At 43.5% G+C, this 26,810-nt stretch overlaps 1 protein-coding gene across 4 annotated transcripts in view; it reads right to left on the reverse strand.

Moving 5' to 3' along the window:
• Positions 1 to 988: 988 nt before the first annotated feature.
• The window catches only part of LOC126483740 (hemicentin-1-like), a 1,186,523-nt gene continuing 1,160,701 nt past the window's right edge, over positions 989 to 26,810 (reverse strand). For all 4 annotated transcript variants that reach the window (XM_050106870.1, XM_050106872.1, XM_050106873.1 and 1 more), the window contains one exon: positions 989 to 1,125. The gene's annotated coding sequence lies outside the window, so the exon portion shown is untranslated. The remainder of the gene's footprint in view (positions 1,126 to 26,810) is intronic.

Raw genomic sequence — 26,810 nt, forward strand, 5'->3', positions numbered from 1 at the left:
ATTTGGCAGAAAATCACCCTTTCGAGTATGGGACAAGAAGTTTAATGGAGATAGGTAGTGACGCTTTAATGATCTTAAGGCCCGGTGTAGAGCAAACGACGAAGACACCGAATGTGTTCCTGTGGCTTTCTTCCCATTACGACAGAAGCCTGTGCGAAAAAGTTCAGGTTACCTTAAGCAGGTGACATTTCACTATGAATCATGTCGCCATGTGTAGTAGACAATAAACGTAACACCCATCATATATCTTCGATGTGTAGGACATAAATCAACAACTTTCTGTGTTGATGGAGGTATGTTCAATGGAGTGTTTTATAGTGGTACAATGCAGATGTGGTAACACGTCAATCAAAAGAGGTTCAGATTCTGACATGAAACTGAAGGATGGTAAACTTAGTCATTACATCGTATCAGTCGCATTCCATTCTTCCTGATCGATTAACAGTGGTGGAATTGCGTTGCGAAGTTGTAAAATGAATTTAGAACCTCGAATATTTTGTTGTGTTTTCAGTAGAATTTTTTTTTCTTTCGGAAGTGCAGAACGAATTAATTTTGTTTGACATCTCCCCACACTTTGCTAATATTTAGGAATAGTACCTGAAATTACGATGGGCCTCTCAAAGCCCCCTCTACATCTTTGGTAGTGTTTATTCGAGAACTTACCCTGTAACGTGGTAACTAAGTCAGCCGCTTGATGCAGATAGGTATCGACAGGTGATTCCCGGGTCCGTTGCAGCAACAGCCCAAGTTTTCCCCGATGCAGCTCGCATGTATAGCTCTATTAAAATCTGTCCGAAAACATAACAAAAAAGAAATGAACAATTCAAGACTTAACAATATAACCATATCTGGGTCCATTTCCTTCCTTCGCTCCCTACAACTTTTTGTAAACATCTGTGACAATAGAAACGTTATATATCTTTTTTTTTCTTTTTCTCTCTCTCTCTCGCAAGCACACGAATATTGTCGATCCACAGGTAGAGAGTGACTGCAGGCCTCCCGGGGGGAGGTGAGGCGCCGTCGATGACGTCGTCGCCGCCGCCGCCGCTGCCGCAGCCGCCGCGCTGGCATCGCCTGAAGACCGCAGCAGCCGGCGGTTCCCCGTCCGCCCGGACCGCTCTCAACCTGCAACCACAAGTAGAGCGCTGCTCAACGAGGAAGAGAGCCTCCGTAATTAATCGCGGCGATTAATTCAACTAGCGGCATCAGCCTGCCGCCGGCGTGGGCAGGCCAGCCGGTGTAATTGGAGAGCTGAGGGCCAAATTATTGGCGGGTCACCAGTCTGCCTGCAAGCGAGCAGCCCGTTGATGCACCGCTGGACGCATAATGCTGGACCGCAGGCACTGCGGACAGGTACATGAGGATGTAACTGATGCAGCTAACCCTACAGGCGAATGGAAAATTCTCTCGCTCCCAGCACACCCTACGATTGCTTGGATTCACCAAGATGGAAAACTTTCGTCAGTTTCCTCACGGTAGGTTTTACTCGCTTCGAACTTGTAAAACAAAACAGGAAAAGAAAAGACGAGAAGTAGAGCCACAACACTGCGAACTTGTTATACGAATACGTGGCGTCGGACATGTCCGAAAGAACAGGCACCATACATTGATATAATTGATTCGCTTCGATGGGCAATGAATCAACAACCCTCAGTGCGGATCCACATTTACGAGTCGACTTCCCGCGTGAATCTAAAAATTTGCCAGCATGAGGACATGGAAGGGGGCTGCGGACAGGTGACGCTAGGTGAGAATGTGAATCGGCCGGGGACCATAAGGTGATTTTGTGTGATGTTAACCATCTCCAGCGAAACGGCTATCGTGTCGCTATTGGACACGTCCGTGTAACACAGGACTTCATTATGGAACACATTACTGGGGTTACCCAGAAAGTAATGTACCGCATTTTTTTTTCTCAGCCGGAAACAATGCTACGAATGCTAAACGTTGTGTGTGTATTATTTGAAGCCTCCTGAGCAAGCCTGCCAAGTTTCACTTCCGACAGATAGCGTAGCTGCAGGACAGTTTCAAAACGGCGTCTGTAAGTGATGTACGTTACAAGTAACGTGCCGTCATTGAATTTCTCAGTGCAGAAAATAAAACTGTGGGGAATATTCACAAACATTTGTGCAAAGTGTATGGAGCATCTGTTGCCGACAGAAGTACAATTAGTCGCTGGGCATAGAGAGTGAGATCATCAGAAGGATTTTCGGTGGAGCTCTACGATTTGCAGCAGTCGGGGAGACTTCTGACTTCCACGAATGGCATCCTTTAATGGCCCAAACAAGTGGGAGACGTTTTTACCCGACAGGTCAGCCGAGAGCTGCATCCTGGACTCGGGTAGACGAGCCGGCCCCGGATCGAATCCGCCCGGCGGATTAACGACGAGGGCCGGTGTGCCGGCCAGCCTGGATGTGGTTTTTAGGCGGTTCTTCACATCCCCTAGGTGAATACTGGGCTGGTCCCCACGTCCCGCCTCAGTTACACGGCTCGCAGACATCTGAACATTTTCGCACTATTACATGGATTATACTACTCGCCGACAGTTGGGGTACACTAATTCCTTCCGGGGGGTACGGGGTAGCGGCAGGAAGGCCATCCGGCCACCCCTTAAACTAACATTGCCACATCCGATTAACCATGCCGACCCCGCGTCTCCGTGGGCAAAAAGGCGGAAGCAAAGGAAAGAAAGAAAGAAAGAAAAGAATTCGTGGAAGACGTTTTGAGGACCATGAGGAGTATTCACGCAGTGAAGCAATGGCTCCGACAGTAATACAAGGATTGGTATCGACAGGGCAACATCGCTCTTGTTTCGCGCTGGAGGAAGGCCATAGAACGGAATGCAGATGACAATTTACACTGATTTTCACGGTTACTAAGATGTTTAGTATTAGAAGCTTTGGCCCAGGGGAAGAGGTGGAGCCTACATCTGCGAACACATGAGACTACTGTACCGCAACATCGCTTTTCTTCGCGTACGTGGCACCTTTTACACTGACCGGCAGTCATCCAACTTGTAAGTCTGTTCCATCTATAGTGCCTCCATATGGATGAACATTTTAAATAACGTAAAATGTTAAACGCATCACAGAGAAGAATATTGCGGGTGACACCTGATTATTATTTTTAATATACGTTACGCTGAAAATGTGATAAACATCGCCTACGTGAGAATAATCGTAAAGAAATTTCAGTTATCTAGGCAAAGAATAGAAAACATGCCGTAATGTCTACGAATACTACATTATGTAATAAACACTGAGATCTTCATCTTGAAATGATAAACAAGATCAAACATTAAAGAACTTCGTCTCTGGATGTAGCCGAAGGTAGACGCTTATTATTTACGTTGTTGTATACAGGCCTTTTCTGTGGGAAAGAAGAATAATATGTGTATTAGGCATCGCTTTTGTGGTTATTTACGAAATAATGGCACCCTCCATGTCAAATAATAAAGTAATCTCAGATTTTACTTAAAGTGCCAGCTTCGAGAAATAACATCGCTGGCGGCCAACAATTCGCCGCCATTACGCGGCAGATTCAGATTTCTCTAAATTGTGAGATCGGTGTGCAGTTACACGTAATTTAAGTCATACAGTCTGATTTTCAGCATACTAGTAAATGACAGTAACATAAATGTAAGTCAGACTTCACTTTCTTAATGAGTAGTGATGGAAATGTTTCCACTAAGGTTAACATTATTTGAGGCCCTAAAGCATTAAAAATAAGATGGCAAAAATTTACATTCAAACTGCTTCAGATTTCAATGCCTGGCCAACAAAAAGCGTGAGCGAACGAACCGTTCCAAGAAACGTCGTAGACATTGCCATCCGGAGCCGAAGGCCCAATCGTTTACTCTTCATAAGTGCACGTCACAAAGCTTTACTCCTCGCCTGGGCCCATCAATACCGCCATAGGATTGTTCATGACTGGAAACATGTTGCCTGGTCGGACGAGTCTCGTTTCAAATTGCATCGAGCTGATGGATGTGGACCAGTATGGAGACAACATCATGAATCCGTGGAGGCTGCATGTCAGCAGGCGACTGTTCAAGCTGTGGAGACTCTGTAATGGTGTTTGGAATGTGCAGTTGGAGTGATAAGGGATCTCTGATACGTATAGATACTCTGACACGAGACACGTACGTAAGCATTCTGTCTGATCACCTTCATCCATTGTGCAGCAGGCGTCTGTGGCCGAGCGGTTCTAGGCGCTCCAGTACGGAACTGCGCTGCTGCTACGGTTGCAGGTTCGAATCCTGCCTCGGGCATGGATATGTTTGATGACCTTAGGTTAGTTAGGTTTATGTAGTTCTAAGTCTAGGGGACTGATGACGTCAGATTTTAAGTTCAAAAGGTTCAAATGGCTCTGAGCACTATGGGACTTAACTTCTGTGGTCATCAGTCCCCTAGGACGTAGAACTACTTAAACCTAACTAACCTAAGGACATCACACACATCCATGCCCGAGTCAGGATTCTCACCTGCAACCGTAGCGGTCGCGCGGTTCCAGACTGTAGCGCCTAGAACCGTTCGGCCCAAAGGATGTTAAGTCCCACAGTGTTCAGAGCCATTTGAACCAATTGTGCATTCAGACAGACTTGAACAATTCGAGCAGGACAGTGCAACACCCCACACGTCCATAACTGCTACAGAGTGGCTCCAGGAACACTCTCTGAGTTTAAACACTTTCACTGCCACCAAACTACCTTGACATGAACACTATTGAGCATATCTGGGATGCCTTGCAACTTGCTGTTCAGAAGAGGTCTCCACCCTCCGTACTCTTACAGATTTATGGACAGCCGTGCAGCATTCATGGCGTCAGTTCCCTTCAGCACTACTTCAGACAATAGTCGAGTCAATGCCACGTCGTGTTCCTGCACTTCTGCGTGCTCGAGGGGGCCCTGGACGATGTTAGACTGAAGTACCAGATTCAAATGTTCGAATGTGAGTGAATTCCTAAGGGACCAAACTGCTGAGGCCATTGGTCCCTAGACTTACACACTACTTAAACTAACTTATGCTAAGAACAACACACACACCCATGCCCGATCGACGACTGGAACCTCCGGCGGGAGGGGCCGCGCAATCTGTGACATGGCGCCTCAAACCGCAAGGCCACTCCGCGCGGCTGTACCAGTTTCTTTGTCTCTTCAGCGTAAAACGAATTGTGAATCACTACAGAGTGAAATGCGTGTTTCGAGATAATTCACGTACTTGGCCCTGTTTCTTTCGGTTGAAGACAACATTCGAAAATCTGCAGTGATCTGCGGCATGGTTCTCGACTATGCGCAGCAAATCACATCTATATCTACATCTACATTTACGGAAGTCACCTTATAGTGTGCAGGGACTCCTAATTTGTGCACCACCCTCATTTCCCCTTTTCCATCTCCAGCTGCTAGTTGCGCATGGGAAGACCCATTGGTGGTAGGAATCCTTATGAGTCCTCACCCCTCTAAATCTACCTGCATGGCCTTTTCGTGAGATACGCGCTGGAGGAAGCAACATACTTTTGGACACTTGTAGGACGGTGCGTTTATGGAATAAGAGACTGCAATCCACCGCATGTTATACAGTTGAACCAGTCGTGCATGACATACTCATCGGTGACTATAAAGGCGGATGGTGTGCTTCAAAATAACTGTGAATCTTAACCAGAAAGAGAGTGGCAGGAATTTCTTTCTAGAAAAATATGGTCTTAATTGACTCCTCCAAGGTTAACACACTGGTTTCTCATTGGAGGACACCGAGACTCAGATTTACGTCTACCATCCAGCTGCAGGTTTTCCACGCTGTGCATAGATCGTTAGGACAAATGCAATTTCCTTTGAAGGTTAGTTTGTAAAAGCCACGGCTAAAGTGTTTCCCCAATCTCGACCGATTACAGCGTGTGCTCCGTCTCCTATGACCTCATTCGTCGACTGGGACACTAAACTCTAATCACCCTTGTATCTCAATCCATCGCAGGGTTTCTCGGGACTTTGTTACTTGCCGCATCGTTTCCACCTCTCACTGCAACGGTATATTAATCCACCTTTCGAAAGGCTATTGTATCTCCTTAGAAAACGTGACAATTTGTTGTAGTGTCTGTTACCTAACTAGTAAGCCGAAAACTGTTTGTAATTATTGATATACAACAGTCCCTTAGCTGCTTATTTAAACTGACGTGCTGAGCGCTGCGTAGTGAGGCAGTGTACTGAATTGACCATTGATGTTGTTCTATACTGTAAAACCTGAGCACAATTTTCAGCCTTTTCCTAATTTTTCCAGTCAAATGGTGTGCTGTTTGTTCAGTTGCTTCTCATACAAACTATACCAATATGAATAGGCGCACAAGGAAGTTTAAACATTTCTAACAAATATGGCACACACGACCTCTGTTAAGTTAATACGAAAGCGAGTCAAAAAGTGAGTTACACTTCCAAGATATGGCCATTTATTAAACCACATACACATACGCAACACGGCTATTGCAACATCTTTTTAAGTTCACTTTTCCACATAGTCTCCAAGAGACTGAAAACATTTCTCGGAACGGATAACCAACTTTTCACCCCCAGCAGTATATAACCGCGTGGATATAGTTGCTTTCATCTCCTGATCGTTCCGGAATCGTTATCCACCGAGACCCTCTTTCATCTTGCCGAACACATGATAATCGCATGGCGCTATGTCTGGACTGTATGAAGGATGTTGCCTTACCTTCCACTTGTATTGCTGCGTTCTGACATTTGGTGGGCCGAGAATGGTGTTACGCTACTGCGCAACGAAATCACACCGGCGCTCAATTTAACCCGGCGCTTTTCTTTAATTGACTTACGCAAACGGTGCAATGTTTGACAATAGGAAGCAGAGTTTATTGTCGTGTCTTTCGGCATTTATTCCACGTGCACCAAACCCTCCATGTCAAAGAACACTGTCGTCATCACCTTTCCCGCTGAAGGTTGGACCTTGGCTTTTTTTTTTTTTGTTGTGTTGGGGTGGTGTGCATCCATTCCATCTATGCTCTCTTTGTTTCGGGGTGAAGTGGTGGACCCACGTTTCATCATCTGTGACGACTCGTCGCAGAAACTCGTTGCCTTCGACAGAATTCGGTTCCAAAACATGCCAGTCACGGTTGGAATCGCTGTCCCTTGTGAACATCAGTGAGCAGTCGTGGGACTCATTTGGCACACATTGTACGATGTCCAAGGTGTTTGTTATCAATGGAGAATGTTCAGCGCCGGCCGGTGTGGCTGTGCGTTTCTAGGCGCTGCATTCTGGAATCGCGTGACCGCTACGGTCGCAGGTTCGAATCCTGCCTCGGGCATGGATGTGTGTGATGTCCTTAGGTTAGTTAGGTTTAAGTAGTTCTAAGTTCTAGGGGACTGATGACCACAGATGTTAAGTCCCATCGTGCTCAGAGCCATTTGAACCATTTTTGAAATGTTCAGCATACTGGCAGTTTCCTGCAGTGTTATGCGCCGATCCTCTTTAACGAACACATCCACACGGTCAACAGTTGCAAGGGTAGTGGACGTAGCGGGCCTTGTCTTCGCGATGTTCTTCAGAGAGATTCAGAGACATCCGTGTGTCCGTTGTGAAATTGCTTAGGCCACTTTGCAACGCCTGGGCGAGAAACTGTGTGCTCTCCATATGCAGCAGTGAATTCACGATGAATATCAGTACAAATGAGCCGTGTAGCCACTAGAAATCTCATCGTCGCACGCACCCCCTATATGGACTGAACGTCCAGTAGACGCGTCATCGAGCCTAGCCCGCTCTGCACAAACAGCACTACGAGATACCACATCACCTGTCCTATCGAACATGTCAGCAGCTACTGTCACGTGCTAGACGTTAGCCACGGACACAACACACAGCTTGCTTTCGCCGTAAGCTAGTTAAACCGTGGCGCGGCTGGCACCAGTGTTCTCGCACTCAAAATGGCAATTAAAATCGCTCAAAAGAGGAAAGGCCGCTGGACCTGATGGGATACCAGTTCGATTTTACACAGAGTACGCGAAGGAACTTGCCCCCCCCCCCCCCCCCTTCTTGCAGCGGTGTACCGTAGGTCTCTAGAAGAGAGTAGCGTTCCAAAGAATTGGAAAAAGGCACAGGTCATCCCCGTTTTCAAGAAGGGACGTCGAACAGATGTACAGAACTATAGACCGATAACGTCGATCAGTTGTAGAATTTTGGAACACGTATTATGTTCGAGTATAATGACTTTTCTGGAGACTAGAAATCTACTCTGTAGGAATCAGCATGGGTTTCGAAAAAGACGGTCGTGTTAAACCCAGCTCGCGCTATTCGTCCACGAGACTATTCCGAAGTAAGAGTGATTTCAGGTGTGCCGCAGGGGAGTGTCATAGGACCGTTGCTATTCACAATATACATAAATGACCTTGTGGATGACATCGGGAGTTCACTGAGGCTTTTTGCAGATGATGCTGTGGTGTATCGAGAGGTTGTAACAATGGAAAATTATACTGAAATGCAGGAGGATCTGCAGCGAATTGACGATGGTGCAGGGAATGGCAATTGAATCTCAATGTAGACAAGTGTAATGTGCTGCGAATACATAGAAAGATAGATCCCTTATCATTTAGCTACAAAATAGCAGGTCACCAACTGGAAGCAGTTAATTCCATAAATTATCTGGGAGTACGCATTAGGAGTGATATAAAATGGAATGATCATATAAAGTTGATCGTCGGTAAAGCAGATGCCAGACTGAGATTCATTGGAAGAATCCTAAGGAAATGCAATCCGAAAACAAAGGAAGTAGGTTACAGTACGCTTGTTCGCCCACTGCTTGAATACTGCTCAGCAGTGTGGGATCCGTACCAGATAGGGTTGATAGAATAGATAGATAAGATCCAACGGAGAGCAGCGCGCTTAGTTACAGGATCATTTAGTAATCGCGAAAGCGTTACCGAGAAGATAGATAAACTCCAGTGGAAGACTCTGCAGGACAACCGCTCAGTAGCTCGGTACGGGCTTTTGTTAAAATTTCGAGAACATACCTTCACCGAGGAGTCAAGCAGTATATTGCTCCCTCCTACGTATACCTCGCGAAGAGACCATGAGGATAAAATCAGGGAGATTAGAACCCACACAGAAGCATACCGACAATCTTTCTTTCCACGAACAATACGAGAGTGGAATAGAAGGGAGAACCGATAGAGGTACTCAAGGTACCCTCCGCCACACACCGTCAGGTGGCTTGCGGAGTATGGATGTAGATGTAGATGTAGATCGCTGCCATCGATAGGGTCACCGTCTTTGCCTTCCAAGATTCAGGCCGGTCGTCGGGTGGTTAACGGAGAGAGAACAGAGACAGCGGAGTGAATATTGGCAGGGTCGGAGGTGGCTTTCTGACGTTTACCGTGAGGCCTGTGGTACGACGCCTGTACGCTATGGGCAGGGTCAGCGAGAGATCCCGGCAGTGACTTGATGGGACCTCGGGTCTGGTATCGCGGTGGTGCACTGTGTTTTGGGGTTTTTCTGCTGCGAGGGCATTTATAGGTTCTTGTTACTGGCCATTGAAATTGAGATGTGTGTATGGCGTGACGGAGGAAATGTGTGATGCTCGCCGCTGTTGCATGTGAATACGCTTTGTCTGCCTTGTGTCTGTGCAGGAAATTATGTGAAATAAATAGCTGATACCACGGCGACGTCTTGCTCTCACGTGTTGTTGAATATATTTCGTAATTACTGAATGGTGAAGATGTGCCACGTGTAAAGCAAATGAAGCCATTTGCGCCATACTAAGGTACTGTTTTATTCTGCGTAAATCTGTCTCACTTATATGTGCATTTATACGCCCTTATTTAGTTGCAGAAGTTATAGAAGTGTGTAAACAGAGGGCCATGTAGAAAGAGATGTAAAGTTGAAACCCTTCCAATAAGTGAATACACTCGAACTCTGTGTTACTAAAGGTGCCTTTCGATACCAGCACCTACCTTGGGTAATAAGTGTTATTCAAAGGTTGTCATGGTACTGTAAGTAATTATTATACACAAAATTGTTTATTCTGATTGTAGTAAATTGGAGATGTAAGGTCGGTTGTGTGCCACTGTAAATTACTATTTTCTCCTCTGTGTGGCAGCCTAGCATTGTCAGTGGCTTCAATCATTATTCCTGTCATATTTAGTTTTGTATTCGCGGGTTTGCTTAAGCTCACACTGTCAATGGCTTCAGTCATTATTCCTGTCATATTTAGAGTTTTGTATTCGCGGGTTTGCTTAAGCTGACACTGTTGAGTTGTAAGACCTATAAACAGGCAAGTCAAACTGAGTATTCTATGAGCTCAAGACGATATTCTATTACGTGGTACCTTAGTTTGTTGTAGGTTAGAAGTATTTTACGTGTTATTAATATTCTGCCGTTTGCTTTGTCTAAAGAGGAGCTAGTTCTGTGAAGTAGACGTTTATATTTTATTAGCGTGTTACCCGTTGTGCCTTCTCGTGTTAATTGTCTTTAAGAAGCTACAAATGGCTCTGTGTATGTTGCAGGTAACTGAAACTGACGTGTTCACGGGTGTCGCGTGCTGACCGGGTTGGTAGTGGTCCTTTTTACTACGGCACATCCGACTATCCTCCTTCAGTACATTTGTCTCGCTTATATCGTTACAACGTTTGTCGAGTGGAATTAGGGCTTAGTGTAATCACCTTATATGTTGAAGTTAAGTATCTCTCTTGCTAGGGCGCTAACCTTCGTGGATATAGTCGTATTCTCATCTGTAAAGATTGATAGTGTTTTTCATTTGTTCTCGTCACATGTATGATTATTTATCTTGTTATATTTAATGTCAATAAAATGTAAGTGTTAGCGAGGTCCGAATTGAGACGTTGTATTCTCCTCTTGTGGAAACAAATTTAAGTGATTTTATTCCTTTTTAAGTAGCCTTTAGATGCTTACATTTTGCCTCCATGTTTTGTCTTTTTATGACTTCCACGTTAATTAAAATTACAGTAAATGTAAATTTGGCAACCGAGGGTTTCGCGTATCTATTACATGCTAAGTGCATCCTAAGTTAAGTGCAGGAACCGTACCACTAGTGTAGCTTACTTTTTGATTCGCCCTCTTAATTGATCATAGATGGACAGAAACGCTTTCATTTACGGGATAAACCTAGAGGGGAAAAAAAATAAGATGAAGATTTTATGTTGCATTGCCAGCTGTATCTCTAGGAAATGGTAGGCTGGGCAACACTTCCAATATAATTCACAAAATAATGTTTCTTAGTTAAATTATTTATGCGAGAAGTATGCTGGAAAGTGGTCTGGGAAAGACTACGAAATTCGTTCTCAGAAAATGGAAGCAGATTTAAAACTTAACCGGTACCAACGACAACAAATGCATCTCAAAATAGAGAAAGTGTAACACTATAACATCATTATTGATGCAGAGTGTCTTTAGTTTAGAAGCAAAAAGAGACATTAAAAAATCCAAACAGAAGCAACGGAAAGAGAGCAAATAAAATTTAGGTGCAAATAATACAGATGGAGGACCATAAAAACTGAACGTGAATAAGTAAATCGAAAAAAGTTGAAAGTCGAATGTGTGTGAAAACTTAGGGCAGTTACCTGCTAAGGTCATCAGTCCCTAAGCTTACACACTACATAACCTAAATTATCCTAAGGACAAACAGACACACACCCATGCCCGAGGGAGGACTCGAACCTCCGCCGAGACCAGCATTACAAATCTGAAAAGTATGTCAACATTTATTCATGTATGAAAATATGCAGACTAAAATTCTATGGACACGTCAAGAAAGAGTAACTAGATAAAGTCGTAGTAAAAAGCTAAAATTGAAACAATAAAATAGATCGTTTGCAGAAACAGAACACTTGGTGTAGGAATAACGCAACTTTGTTTACCACACAGAAAAAATAATCAGGACAAAAATTCAGTACCGGTCAATTAGCCTGCCAGTAAAGCAGCAGAGGGGTGTAAAATTGGGTCTGAAGAACAGAAAAAGAGCCCGTTCTAAGACAATGGAGTCTGCGTTTGCCTTCTACCACTATTTGTGCCCAGCTAACATAATTTTTTTTACCTCATTATTTTATTGTCAAAGGAGCGTTAAAGTTGAAAACCATCCTTTCTTTCCTTTGGTATGAATGTAGGACGGATTCATTAGCTGTTAAGGCTTGAGTAATACGGCACAGGAAATTCTTAATGAGCAGCTCTTACCAACAGTGCGTTTCCTTTGACGCTCCGTCTCGTATTCTTGCCGTTTCAAGCGACTATAGTTGACAGGACGATAAAGACAAACCCTTCACCATTTTTCGTGTTACTTTTCCCGTTACCTTCCTAGCCTTAACAAAACTATTTTCTCAACGAGCTCCCAGACACTGTACCCAGTTCCCCTTTGATTCTGTACTCGTACAGCCGAAACAACCAACTGTAGAGCTCGGGGTGCGGAGTGACAAAAATGAAATTTAAAGAGCAGCCTCACATTGCCGCTTCAGCTCTTTTGCAGGGGAACAGTGGACTGCGCAGGATTCAGGTCGCACAATGGCGAATATGGCAGCCATTTCGCCAGGAAAATTTAGCTCCGCGGGCGCGCGCGAGAAAGTAAATACGTTCTCGAAAAGCGGGTCGCACCTGGCGGCCGCTGGCGTTAAATACTGGCGCCGAGCGGCTCCCACCGGCTACGCGTTGCGCCTCGAATTTAACGCCCCGTGCGGTGCGGGCGACTCGCAGGCGCCGTGTGGCTGGCTGCCCCCTTCCCTGTCCTCTTCCGCCCTCCCCCCCCCCCCCTCCCTCGTATTGTGGCCCGACATAATGGGCGAGCAGCAGCATTGTGCTGGGTGACGCACTGGCGCCAGCGCGCACATTAAAAGTAGGGCCACAAACGCAACACGTGATTGACATTTCTCACCCTTCAACGAGCGCCATCCGTCGGTATAAGTACTATTAAAAGACAGAACTACGGCAAAGAGCAAGACTGAAGCGGTGTTCGGTTACGGGATACCCGACCGGCGTGCTAGGAAATGCAGTACCTCAATTGTAAGTATTGTTAGGCCGGTATTACATTATCAAATTTCTTTGTCAAACATTTCATCAAAGATGTGATCAAACATTCCGTCAAATATATTTGACAAAGATCTTTGACGTAGCGCTAGAGGGGGTATTACACTGTCATCATATTTTTCGTCAAAGTTCAAGATGGCTGACAACAACAACTTGTTATTAATTGCAGCAGTTGCATGTACCACAATTGCATCGTGTGCACATGCGGAAAAGAAGTGGGGGAAAAAAAGGAACTATACATACGAGGTTGACAGTCTTAAATTCCTGGAATTACAACTTGATAATAAACTCAGTTGGGAGGAGCACACCACAGAACTGCAGGAACGCCTTAACAAAGCTGTATTTGCAATTCGAGTGTTAGCAGACATAGGCGACTTAAAAATAAAAAATCTTGCATACTTTGCCTACTTTCTTTCCATAATGTCTTATGGTATAATATTTTGGGGTAACTCTTCAAGTCAAACAAAAGCTTTCAGAGTCCAAAAGCGTGTAATACGTATTATTTGTGGAGTAAATTCACAGACGTCCTGTAGAAACCTCATAAAAGAACTGGGTATACTAACTACTGCCTCTCAATATATTTACTCCTTAATGAAATTTGTCCTAAATAATATATCTCTTTTTTCAACAAACAACTCAGTTAGTACATACAATACCAGGAACAAAATTAATCTGCACAAGGACTTAAAAGCACTTACTTTAGTTCAAAAAGGGGTCCACTACTCAGGAACACTCATCTTCAATAATTTGCCAGCAAACACAAAACATTTAGTTACAAATAAAGATCAGTTTAAAAGGAGCCTGAAAGACTTACTAGTGGCCAACTCCTTCTACTCCATTGACGAAATTTTTAATAGAAACAAATGATGTATATATTCATACTATTAGTATTGTTATTTCAGCTTAAAAGAAATTGACATATTCCACATCCACAAGGATCTCCTCAGCACGGATCTATGGAACGAGAAACTAATCTAATATGGGTGAAGCCATGGGTTTTATGACGACACGATAAAAGCATTCAACAAAACTTGTTACGTGAACTTATAGTAGAGGACGTCAAGTCGTACATTAATTACTTAAGAGAGGATGAGCATACATTTCTGTATGTGCTCAATGAAGTGTATCCTCATATCACAAAGCACAATATTCACTTAAGAACTGCTACATCTGCAGAAGACAGGCTCACTTTAACACTCCGATTCCTTGCTACAGGAGAGGGTTATGTTAGGTTAGGTTAGGTCAGGTCAGGTCTCCAATCTTCTTAATCTATTTTGGTATTCAGGGTGCCTCATCTTGCAAAGCGCCTCATCAGCTTCATATATCTCTATTAATTTTGTAGTTGTCAGTACACACCAATTGTATTTACCGGCAATGTTTATAAAAACACTGCAGCGATGCTAGCGCTCCAAGTGGTAACATGTCACATTGCAGCTAACAGAAGACAAGCGACTTCTTTGATCAAATCTACAGCGAGGCTCTAGATTTGATGAAATATTGGACGACATTTGACAAAGTTCCCTATTACACCATCAAATATCTTTGACAAAGATTTTTGACAAAGATATTTGACAAAGAAATTTGAAAGTGTAATACTGGCCTTAGGATCCTGAAGAACAGTGGACTTGATGGAACTACACAAGAACTCGTAAAAGAAAGTCTGACAGACACAAAAGCAAGGGTGAGATTCAGAGGAGCACTGTTAGAAGAATTTGAGATCAAGACTGGTGTTAAACAGGGAGATGGATTGTCACCATTGTGGTTCAATATAGCACTGGACGAAGTGATCAGGCAGTGTAGAGCAATAAACGAGGAAATGGGAATACCAAAGACCCATGGGGAGGACAATAAGGACAACAGGGGCTAGTGGACTGCCTAGCCTTTGCAGATGACATAGCAATAGTAAGAGAGACGGAAGAAGAAGCAAAGACACAACTCGACAACTTAAGTAAGGTAGGCAGGAAGATGCGACTGAAGATCGCCTATAACAAGACAGACATGAAATACCACTGCAGACTGGGACACACCGGAAGGCACTGTGAAAATGGTGGACAAATTTAAAAACCTGGGAGAATTTATAACAGGAAGGAACAGGAGCAAGGAGGGAATAACAGAGAGGGTAAGGAAGAGGAGGTCAGCCTTCCGCATGACGAGAGAGATATACAATAAAAAGAATACGTCCACAGAGGCAAAGATAAGCCACCTCAAGGCAACGGTGAGGAATGCTGTATTATATGATGCTGAGACGATGACACTAGGAAGAAATGGGGCAGAACAATCAGAGAAAGGAGAGAGAAAAATACTGAGAAAAATACTAGGTCCGAAAGAGGTGGAGAGAGGTGGATGCGAAGACCTAGGAAAATCAGACTCAAAAGGGCAAGGTTTGCTGGACGTGTAGTTAGGATGCGTATGGACAGAATGACAAAGAGAGTGTGGGAAACAACAGGGAGTGTAAGGGGAAAGACAGGAACCAAGTGGGTTGTTGAACTTCGGAAGGACTGGTTGCAATTGGGGATCAAGGTCGAAGGAAAGGAAAATTGGAGGAACAAATATAACCTACCAATATGCTGGAGATCAATGACAGAGAAGAATACAAGAAAAGATTAGAGTGTCGCCCGTGGAGCCGACAGGAGAAACGGACACTGAAGATCTCGGAAGAAGAGCGAGAGATAAGAAGAGAAAGAATGAAGAGGTTCTGGGAGAAGAAGAGGAAAATGCAGTCCACGAAGGGGCTACCCGTGGTCCTACAGAGGCCGTAACGTAAGAACAAGAAGAATCAACACTTGTGACAAGAAATATTAACTTTCCTGAATGCGTTGATGAGGTCCCCCAAGAGCTACTCTCCCGAGGCAAAAACTAACAGAGCAGCACTAACAACCAAAATCCCCCATTTGGATACAGGGTGAGAATTATTGAACTATCTGAAATACAATCTTCATAACTTCTGACCGGTTTGCCTTATGACGTTGAAACTGCACTGTTGGCTGTGGGACGTGATGGGAATTTGTATGCTCAGTATGGTTTGGTTTAGCGTCGAATCCCACTTTCATTCGAATGGGTTCGTCAATAAGCAAAATTGGCACATTTGGGGAAATGAGAATCTGGATTTCGCGATCGAGAAGTCTCTTCACTCTGAACAGGTAACTGCGGTGTGCAATGTTCAGTCACAGAATAATTGGTGCGATATTCCTTCACGGCATTTTGACAACCGAATGGTACGTGAAGGTTTCGGAGGATGATTTCGTCCTCGTTACTCAAAATTACCCTGATTTCGACAAGGTGTGGTTCATGCAAGACGGAGCTCGACCACATAGAAGTAGCAGAGTGATGTCCTAGAGGAGCAGTCTGGAGCCGCATTCTGACTCTGGGGCACTCACAGGCCACTGGCGTCGGCCTCGATTGGTCGCCACATTCTCCGGATCTCAACACATCTGAACACATGCGACGCCTTTTTGTGGGGCTATATTAAAGACAAGGTGTACAGCAACAACCACAAAACATTTTCTGAGCTGAAAACAGCATCGATGTTCCGACACTTCAGCGGTTCAAGCAGAATTTCACTATTCGTCTGCTACACATCGTCGCAAATGATGGCAGGCAGCCGGCTGCGGTGACCGAGAGGATCTAGGCGCTTCAGTCTGGAACCGCGCGACCGCTACGGTCGCAGGTTCGAATCCTGCCTCGGGCATGGATGTGTGTGATGTCCTTAGGTTAGTTAGGTTTAAGGAGTTCTAAGTTATAGGGGACTGATGACCTCAGATGTTAAGTCCCATAGTGCTCAGAGTTATTTGAACCATGGCAGCTAAGTGACCGGTATTCATGCGAGAGCATGCGTACCGATTGTTTTCCAAACGCCGAGCATAAAGTCGGGATTTTCTGGTATTCATTCATCGGGTTCTGTTGGTGCTAAAAATTTAGAGTCAAGTGTTTGTATAGCTCTTGGAAGAGGGGCCATTTGTATATCAAACGGAAGGATCGGCTTAGTGTCACTATTCTGCAGTACAGAGTCCTCCTCCTTAGTCAAATGGAGCAAATCGGTTGGTTCTATCTGCATTTCATATGGTGTACCTTGAGCTTGATGGAATTTATGGAAGCACCATTAGTTGATGGGCGTTTCCTCGGAAAACCACAAAGGAGGCGCTTTTTACTATACTTCAGCTAACATCAGCTGACCAAAACTCAGCCGAGCATTCAAAGACGGCTACGCACAGCAAATGGCTGTAATTCTTGCGATGTGTTCCTAATATCCCCGTCTCGTACAACCTTGAGAAAGTTCCTCATTCCATCACCGTTTTCGAGTTACAGAGGTTTAAAGTTACCCTACCTCTACACGTAAAATCCGCTGTGAAGCGGAAACAAGGCTTATAAAGTGACGTAGCAAGGAGAAATATGCTGTAAAGTGTCTCCGTTATCATCCGAGAACCTCCTGTTGTAGCACTGAAGCACAAGCAACTTTTCTTTGCACGTGAAATCTGGTCTGAGGTGTAAAATGAATTTTACGTTATTCCAGTTTTACATTAAGGACTACCTAAATTTTACTGATCAACAGATTTCTTTTCTTGTGAGTTCCGTGCCGTGTCGCAGAGGAAAAACGATCGTATCGCAGCAGTACAAATGCGAATATGTTCCTGTTTATTCAAAGGAATCTGACTGAAAAGTGGACTCAGCATCTTTAAAAATTATCCCAAAAATTTTGGCATGGGAATATATTTGCGTTTTTTTTTGTGCTGGGAGAGAAGGGACTGGCAGTGGGAAAGAGACGGAAAAGTATTAAATACTGCAAAATAGAAGGCAGTGGCTGTATCACAGAAAGAGCGGAGGAATCAGTGGCAATGTGAGAGAAAGAGAGGGACTCAGGGGAACTTAGAACTACTTAAACCTAACTAAGGACATCACACACATCCATGCCCGAGGCAGGATTCGAACCTGCGGCCGTAGCGGTCGCGCGGTTCCAGGCTGAAGCGCCTAGAATCGCTCGGCCACACCGGCCGGCCTTAGCTGCCATCAAAGAGATCGGATGGAAGAGTAAAGGATAGATACGGGAGCAAAATTTTACATTGTATTGCTCTAGAAGAGACGGATACACAAGGAGTTCATGGTGCTTGGTTTACTGTAGCAAGAACAATGTGGAAATATATTCCCGCATTTATATCATATAACGACAGAATATCTAGCCTCAGGATAAACGGAAGATTTCGTAATAGTAGTTTTGTAAACATATACGCTCCAACAGATGGATCTGATGAGGTTCCAGTGGATACGATCAGCTACACAAAGTCTGTAAAAGGATACCAGCACATAATTCAAGAATAGTCCATTGAGATTGTAGCGCAAATCTTGGAAAAGAAGAACCTTTCCACGTCCTGTTTGGTACGGAAAACTTACATGAGGAAACAAACACTTAAGGGCCGAGAGTTGTCCAGTTCTTGACTGCCAATAACTTTGACGCAGGAAGCATATGTTTCCCAAGAAAAATATTCACAAAGGGAATTGGAGAATTCCTTTAACGAATGAAACATATCAATTTGACTACTACCTTGTAGCTCCAAAAGTGAGCCAAAGGGTTTCTATGGCATATATTGGGTGAATAATGAGAATGCTGGAATGGTTTGTAGAATAATTGGAAGATAGCGACACAGTTTTTGAATGTCAGAATACACTGAAACAGAAGTTACAACTGGCGGAAAACAGGTAAGATATTGGAACGTATTAGTAATAGCATCATAACTGTGGAAAGGACGTAATAGGGGAATCTAGAAGACCTAAAAATGGAAAGTGGTATGATAATGAATGTCCACGCTTGGTGTAACGCAAGAAAGAAGCAAGAACCCCATGTCCCCAACGAAATAAGAGAATTGATGATGTTACACATAATGGAGAGAGAGGACGGAAGTGGAAACGGTGTACAGAAGAAAGGAAAGAGAAACCTCAGAAACAAAACTAGAAGATTTGAAAGAGCGCTGTAACAGGAATGAGAGTACAAAATTTTATAAGAAGTTAAAAGAAGGAACGCAGAGGTATAGACCTAAAACAAAAACAGGCAGAAAGGATAAAAACTTGCTGGTAGAAAAGGGTGAAGTATCAGGTGGTGATAGCAAAGACGAGGAGTCACGGATATTCCATACAGCAGAACAAAAAATATATGAGCCCATTCTTGCAGGAGTACAGCAAGTGGTGAATTGTCAAAAATATCACAAATTTCTGATCACAGTACACTAGGAAAATGTGTGCAAGACATGCTGGGTGATTATCAGTGTGGCTTTCCGTCTAATGGATGAACCGTGGACTAGTCATTCGTACTGAGACAAATACAGGAAAAAAATCTATGTGGACTTCAAGCAGGCATTCCATAGTCTAAATAGGGGCGGGATTCTTGAAGATATAAACGTGCTTGGCATACCATCCAGTTATATATCGGTTGATAAGAGAATCTTGGCAGGTTCCAAGGAAACGGTGAGAGTGGATGGAGCATTAACCGACTTTTATATCAATAAAGCATTTAAGACAAGTTACTGCTCTTTCCACAGTGCTTTTCACTTTAACCTGAGAAGCAGTAATACGCAAACTGCAAATATCTGGGCACAGATGAATAAGGACCACGCTGTTGGCTGCGTATAGTGATGACGATGCAGTTATTAGTGGGGGAAAAATGTCTTTGCATTTAAAAGCTAATAAAATCTAGGACCTCAGACTGACAGCACAAAATGACTGTAAATAATGTAATGTTTAGGCCAGTGGTTACATGTGGATGTGAAGTATGGACTATAATCAGCGCTGAAAAACAGTAACACAGAATATTTTCGCGAAGAAAATACTACAGAACATTTATGGAGAGATCTGTAATAACGACAGTACCCGAGGAGGATGAGCCAATTATCATTTAGAACGTCTCACACAAGGAGATGGTATTATACGGTTAATTAAAAGTGAAAAGATAGGATGGCTGGAGCACGTCCTTAACAATGGAGGACACAACAAAGAACGTCTTCCAAAGGAAAATGCCAGGAAGAAGATTAAAAGGAAGGCCGCGTAAACGAGGCTGGAAGACCTGGAAGAAAACATCAGAGCCCTAGGAATCAGAGGATGGAGAAGGAAAGTAAAACTGAGGGCATAATGGAAGCAACGAGTAAAGGACACGAAGACTCACACAGACTTGTAAAGACACAAGGAGAAGCTATTCCAACCATTGTCTTCCCCTACATTTTTTTACCTATAAGACTTCCTTTCCTATCATGGAAGTTGTTTCCTGATATCATAATACGTGTCCCATCATCTTGTTCCTTCAAGTCAGTTTTTACCGCATATTTATTTCCTCGCCAATTCTGTACCCACTTAATTTGCGGAATCCTAATCTAATTGTATAACTCAAATACTTAACAATTTTGTCCACTTTTTCAATGTAATACCATGCTCCAAACGTACATTCTAAGAAATTTCTTCCTCAAATGAAGGCCTACTTCATTTAGCGAATAATGCCCCCCCCCCCCTCCCCAACCTCATCCTAGTCTTTCTTCTGATATCCTCGTGACATCGCCCGTCATACGCCATTTTTCATGAAAGTTAGCATAGTCCCATCCCTTCGTCAACTTCATGTTCCACAATTATGATATTAAATTTGCTCCTAACCTCATTTCTGCTAGACCACGTTAGCTTTTACTTTCTCTGGTTTACTCTCAGTCCATATTCTGTGCTCATTAGACCGTTCATTCGCTTCAGCAGGTAGTTCTTTCTCACTTTCGCTAAGGTAGAAAGTCAACAGTGAATCTTGTCATTAATATCCTTAATACCAATACATAAGCTTTGCTTTATTTACTAAATTGCTTGTTTGATGTACCGGCTGGATAGTAAGTGAAATAAACTGCATCCCTGCCTTATACTCGTTATAACCTGACCAGTCCTCTGTTGGTCTTTCACTTTTTCTTTCCGTTTTTGTACATATCCTGAAGTACTTGTCTTTCTCTATAGACGACAACTATTTCTTCTTAGGGTTCCTAACACCTTGCTGCATTATATGTTGTCGAACGCTTTTTCGTCGTCGACCAGTACTGCGAACATCTCGTTATTTTCTGAAGTCTTGCTTGCAGAATCACGAGCAGGGTCAGAACTTTCTCGTGCCTTTACTTTCCTCATAGCCCAACTGATCCTTATCTAACAGGTCTTCAAATTTCTTTTCCATTCTTCTTGATATTATTGTTGCCCCAAAAGCATGAACTATTAAGCTGATTGCGCGATACTTTTCACACTTATCTTCCCATGCTGTCTTCCAGCATTGACTGAGTGATTCATATATTGCTGTATGTAAGGTGGTATATCCCCTGTCTAAGAACTTTTACAAACTAAATTGGTTAATTATTTGGTTACCATTTTTCCCCAACGGTTTCAGAAACTTTGAAGGTATGTTATCTATCACGTCTCCCTTATCTGATTTGGTCCTCTGTTTCTTCCATGTCCACACACACGTAACAAGTCATCAGACAAGTGATCCAACTCGTAGGGGCCTTGATGTAATCTTTCCACCTATCAGCTGTCTTCTCTGCATTTAATTGTAGATTTCTCATTACCCTCTTTTATTCTATGGCCCTCGCTTTTAGTTTCCTGAATGTTGTTTTGAGTTTCCTGTGTGCTTAAACAGTCCTTCTGATGATCATTACTTTTTAGATTTTTTTAAATTTTTTTCAGTAACCACTTCCCTTTGGCTTCCCTGTACTTTCTGTTTTTTCTTTCCTAAGTGGCAAATATTGCTGAATTGTGTCTTTTCCTGAATATTTTTATACTTTCTTCTTTCGTGGGTAAGGTGTCGTATTCCTTCTGTTACCAAAGGTTTCTTCACAATTATCTTCTATGTACCTACGTCAGTCTGTCCAACTTCTGTGACTGCCCTTTTTAGACATGTCCATTTCTCTTTAACTGAATTGCCTGCTGCGGTAATTATGTCAGTATCTAATAACCTTAGAGAATTGCAGATGCGTCTCATCGTTCCTCATAACTTCAGTATTCTCCTTCTTTCCACAATGATTCTTCTGGTAGATCCTTTTCAACCTCGGCCAACTATTCAACGTTACTAAATTACAATCTGAGTCTATATCTGCTCCTTGGTAAGTCTCACAATCCACTGGCTGATATCGGAATCTCTGTCTGACCATGACGTAATCCATTTGCAATCTACAAGTGTCTCCTGGTCGTTTGTAGGGATACTTCCTCCCCACGTGATTTTAGAATTGTGTATTCGCTGGTAGAAGCTAAAATTTATTACACAGGCCAAACCTCTCAAAACTGTTTCTTCTATTCCTTCCTGTAGCACTGCGTTCGAGTCCCACGTGGTTATTAGGTTATAACCTGTCGTTACGTGCTGAATTATCCATTCAGTATCCTCATATACTTTCTACACCCGTTCACGTTGTTATTGTGATACCGGTATGTATATCTGATACTGTTGTTGGCTCTGGTTTGCTGTCAATTCTGATGAGAACAACCTATTACTGAAATATTCAGAGTAACTCGTTATTTGATCTACCTTTTTATTGACAGTGAGTCCTACTCCTGTTATGCCATTATCTGCTACTGCTTACATTACTCTATTTTAATGTGTACAGAAAACCTCACCACCTTTTCATTTCACTTAACTGACAGCCCACTGTATCTAGACTGGCATGTCCGAAGGAATGTTGCATCAGTCTTCTAAACAACACAGGCACTGAAATATCGTATCGAAACTCTCTTCAGTCTTCCGTTCTCTTTAAAAAAAAAATCGTTGGCAGAATGAGATGAAGTCTTAGGCTGCCGTTACTGAAGACTTTTGTTCAAAAAGTAAGCATAGGCTAGGGTCGAATCCTCAAACCAGAACATTTTGATTACTAACTAAACATGCCACCCCTAGACAACAAGTGTAGAAAAACCCTTTTTCATGATTTTTTGAAGACCTTATTTCGAGTAATCGACAAAGAACGTCGTCACCCAGATTCGAATTGCGGGGAAAGCAGAACCCGGAGAACTGAAGTGTATGTATTGGATGTGGAGGCACGAAATCCACAACTTGAATTTGTAATGGGTAAACAAGGAAATAATGAAACGACTTTGTCACTCTTTGCATTGCATACGTTTTTGGACCGACGTCTTCGTAGCTGTTTCAGGCTAAGGTTGTTATAGTTAACATTCATATTTTAAAAGAATACCAGGGAGTTGCCTACTATGAGAAAGAGAAACGTCTAAATAAGTGATAAACTAAAAAAGGTAGTCATTTTACTAACGTTTGAAGCTCTTCTTTATGTTTTTCCATGTTTTCGATTTAAAACTGGGTTGTTCTGAAAATCAGCCTTATGCAAACACAATTACTACATTTTTGTATGTACCCAGACATATTTCGACACCAATGTGTCATCTTGTGTGGGTCAAATTTTTTATTTCTGGAAAGTACAGTATCAGATTTTACAATAATTTAACTGTTGTATGTCTAAGAATTACAATACGCGCAATTTGCTTTTTTTCTTTAGACGCTCAACTTAAAAATACATCGCTAGATGAATTGCATTATTATACACCGGTTTTTATGCTCTTTTTCGGCGTTTGTTTGACACAATGTCATCTGCAAACTAGCCATGATGAAAATTAATGCGTATTTGTCATGAACTGTTCCGTGGGTAGAGGATATGTGCCTTTCTGTATTTAACATTTTTTCGTCCTGATGCGTGTCTGGTTGATGTGTCGTCAACGGCAATTCAGTGCGCTGTTTCCACCCGGTTTTTCACACACCTTTCGATCGCTAGTTCACCTCACATGCACTTACACAAAATGTGGTGAAACGTGCTCTGAGCAGACATTTCTGACCCCGTTCTCAGTGAGAGGTCTTACATTACTGTCGCTGCTCTCTTGTTCATCATGGGTCTTGTGTTTTTTGTGGCACTAATTTTGAATGTTTCTTCAGAACTGGTGTGGTGTGGCTGCTGGAAGAGGACTGAATATATATATATATATATATATATATATATATATATATATATATATATATATATATATATGTGTGTGTGTGTGTGTGTGTGTGTGTGCGCGCTCTGTTTCTCCAAATGAAAGACAAAATGTGACCACTGAGGTTTGGCGGCGTGAACGCGGAGTCATGCGTCACATTTAACTCTTAAATAGCTCCGACAGCGTTCCGAGTTCGCGCAGATAGAATGCGACGCATTTTCAAGATTTCGTTCACGTTATATCTTCACCAAACTTCAACAACAAAGAAGCTTCCTACACGTCAAAATTTCAGCAACGTCGTCAGGTAATATCTTTTTTTTTTTTTTTAAGTTTTCCTATATATCGTTTTAAATATATGCTCAGAAAATGAAACTGTAGTCAAAACATAGTGTCTCCGTTCCAGAAGAGACTGATGCCTGTTCCATCTTTCCACATGAATAGTTTGTATGAACTAAACGAAATGTAGGATTATACCCGTTGTCTCTGCGGGACTTGTCAAGTGTGCTTCGCGCCTCAACCTGCTAATGCCAAAGTTGGAGCCTTAAAGTAATTTTGAACAGAGTGTACTTGGAGCAAAACAAAGATTATAGCAGCTTCGTAGTAGTATCAATGAAGTGCCTTCTATAATTACGACTATTCTTGAGAGAACAGAACGGCATAAGCAAAAATACTCGTGGGCTGGTGATTTAAGTTGGCTTACAGCATTCGCGCCTTGTAAGCTGCGACATAATTTTGCCGCAAAGCAAACGAGATGACAGCACGCCGCGGTTAAGCACAGCAGGGAGAGCAGCACCGCCACAGGCACGCCGACTTTGTAATTACCAGCGTGTCACGCCACGCAGTCTGTGCGCAGGTCAGTGGAAACAGGCTGCGGTGAATATGCAGCCATTGTATTACGGGAGTGCGACTCACTTGCAACGCTTTGTGGCATCTGCTGCACCTATATGCGAGCTGGAGCTGCCAGCGGCGCCACGGACGCAAATGTCGACGGCACGAGACACTGGCCGTAGACCACAACTTTGTGTGGACCGAGGTATAGCACGACCTGGCCCAGTGAACACAATTTGAAAGTCATCACATAGGAAATTTCTGTTATTTGCACGTATAAAGAACAAGCTTTTCATAGAAAGTTTCGTATCGTTAGAATTACGTTATGTGATCAAAAGTACCCAGACACCCCCAAAAAGATACGTTTTTCATATTAGGTGCATTGTGCTACCACCTAATGCCAGGTACTCCACATCAGCGACCTCAGTAGTCATTAGAAATCGTGAGGCAGCGGAATGGGGCTCTCCGCGGAACTCACGGACTGCGAACGCGGTTGGCTCTGAGCACTGTGGGACTTAACTCCTTCGGTCTAAGGCGCTGCAGTCATGGACTGTGCGGCTGATCCCGGCGGAGGTTCGAGTCCTCCCTCGTGCATGGGTGTATGTGTTTGTCCTTAGGATAATTTAGGTTAAGTAGTGTGTAAGCTTAGGGACTGATGACCTTAGCGCCGGCCGATGTGGCCGAGCGGTTCTAGGCCCTTCGGTCTGGAACCGCATTGGGCATGGATGTGTGTGATGTCCTTAGGTTAGTTCGGTTTAAGTAGTTCTAAGTTCTAGGGGACTGATGACCTCAGATGTTAAGTCCCTTAGTGCTCAGAGCCATTTGAACCATTTGATGACCTTAGCAGTTGAGTCCAATAAGATTTCACACACATTTGAACATTTTGCGCTTCTTATGTCATCAGGCCCCTAGAACTTATAATTAGTTAAAGCTAACTAACGTAAGGACATCACACACATCCATGCCCGAGGCAGGATTCGAACCCGCGACCATAGCGGTCGCGCGGTTCCAGACTGTAGCGCCTAAAACCGCTCGGCCACCCCTGACGGCTCGGGTGATTTCCACACTCCCAAACATCCCTAGGCCCGCTCTTTCCGATGTAATAATGAAGTGGAAACGTGAAGGGACACGTACAGCACAAAAGCGCACAGGCCGGCCTCATCTGTTGACTGACAGAGACCGCCGACAGCTGAACTGGGTTATAATGTGTAATAGGCAGAAATATATCCAGACCTTCATATAGCAATTACATACTGCATCAGGATCCACTGCAAATGCTATGACAGTTAGGCGGGAACTAAGAAAACCTGTATTTCACGGTCGAGCGGCTTCTCATAAGCCACACATCACACAGATCATTGCCAAACAACGTCTCGCTTGGTGTGAGGAGCGTAAAGATTGGACGAAAAATGTTCAAATGGCTCTGAGCACTATGGGACTTAACATCTATGGTCATCAGTCCCCTAGAACTTAGAACCACTTAAAGCCAACTGGCCTAAGGACATCACACAACACCCGGTCATCACGAGGCAGAGGAATAAAGATTGGACGACTGGACAGTTGAAAAACGTTGTGTGGGGTGACGAATCACGGTACACAATATGGTGATCCGATGGTAGGGTGTGGGTATGGCGAATGCCCGGCGAACGTAATCTGCCAGCGTGTATAGTGCCAATAGTAAAATTCGGCGGCGGTCATGGTTTTCATGGAGGGTGCTTGCACCCCTTGTTGTTTTGGGTGGCACTATCACAGAACAGACCTACATTGATGTTTTAAGCACAATTTAAGAGCAATTCGGGGATGGTGATTGCATCTTTCAACACGATCGAGCACCCGTTCAGAATGCAGGACCTGTGGCGGAGTGGTTACACGATAATAACATCCCTGTAATGGACTGACTTGCACAGAGGCCCGAACTGAATCCTATAGAACACCTTTGGGACGTTTTGGAACGCCGAATTCGTGGCATGCTTCACCGACCGACTTCGA

The sequence above is a fragment of the Schistocerca serialis genome, chromosome 6, assembly GCF_023864345.2.
Source record: "Schistocerca serialis cubense isolate TAMUIC-IGC-003099 chromosome 6, iqSchSeri2.2, whole genome shotgun sequence".
Classification (NCBI taxonomy): domain Eukaryota; kingdom Metazoa; phylum Arthropoda; class Insecta; order Orthoptera; family Acrididae; genus Schistocerca; species Schistocerca serialis.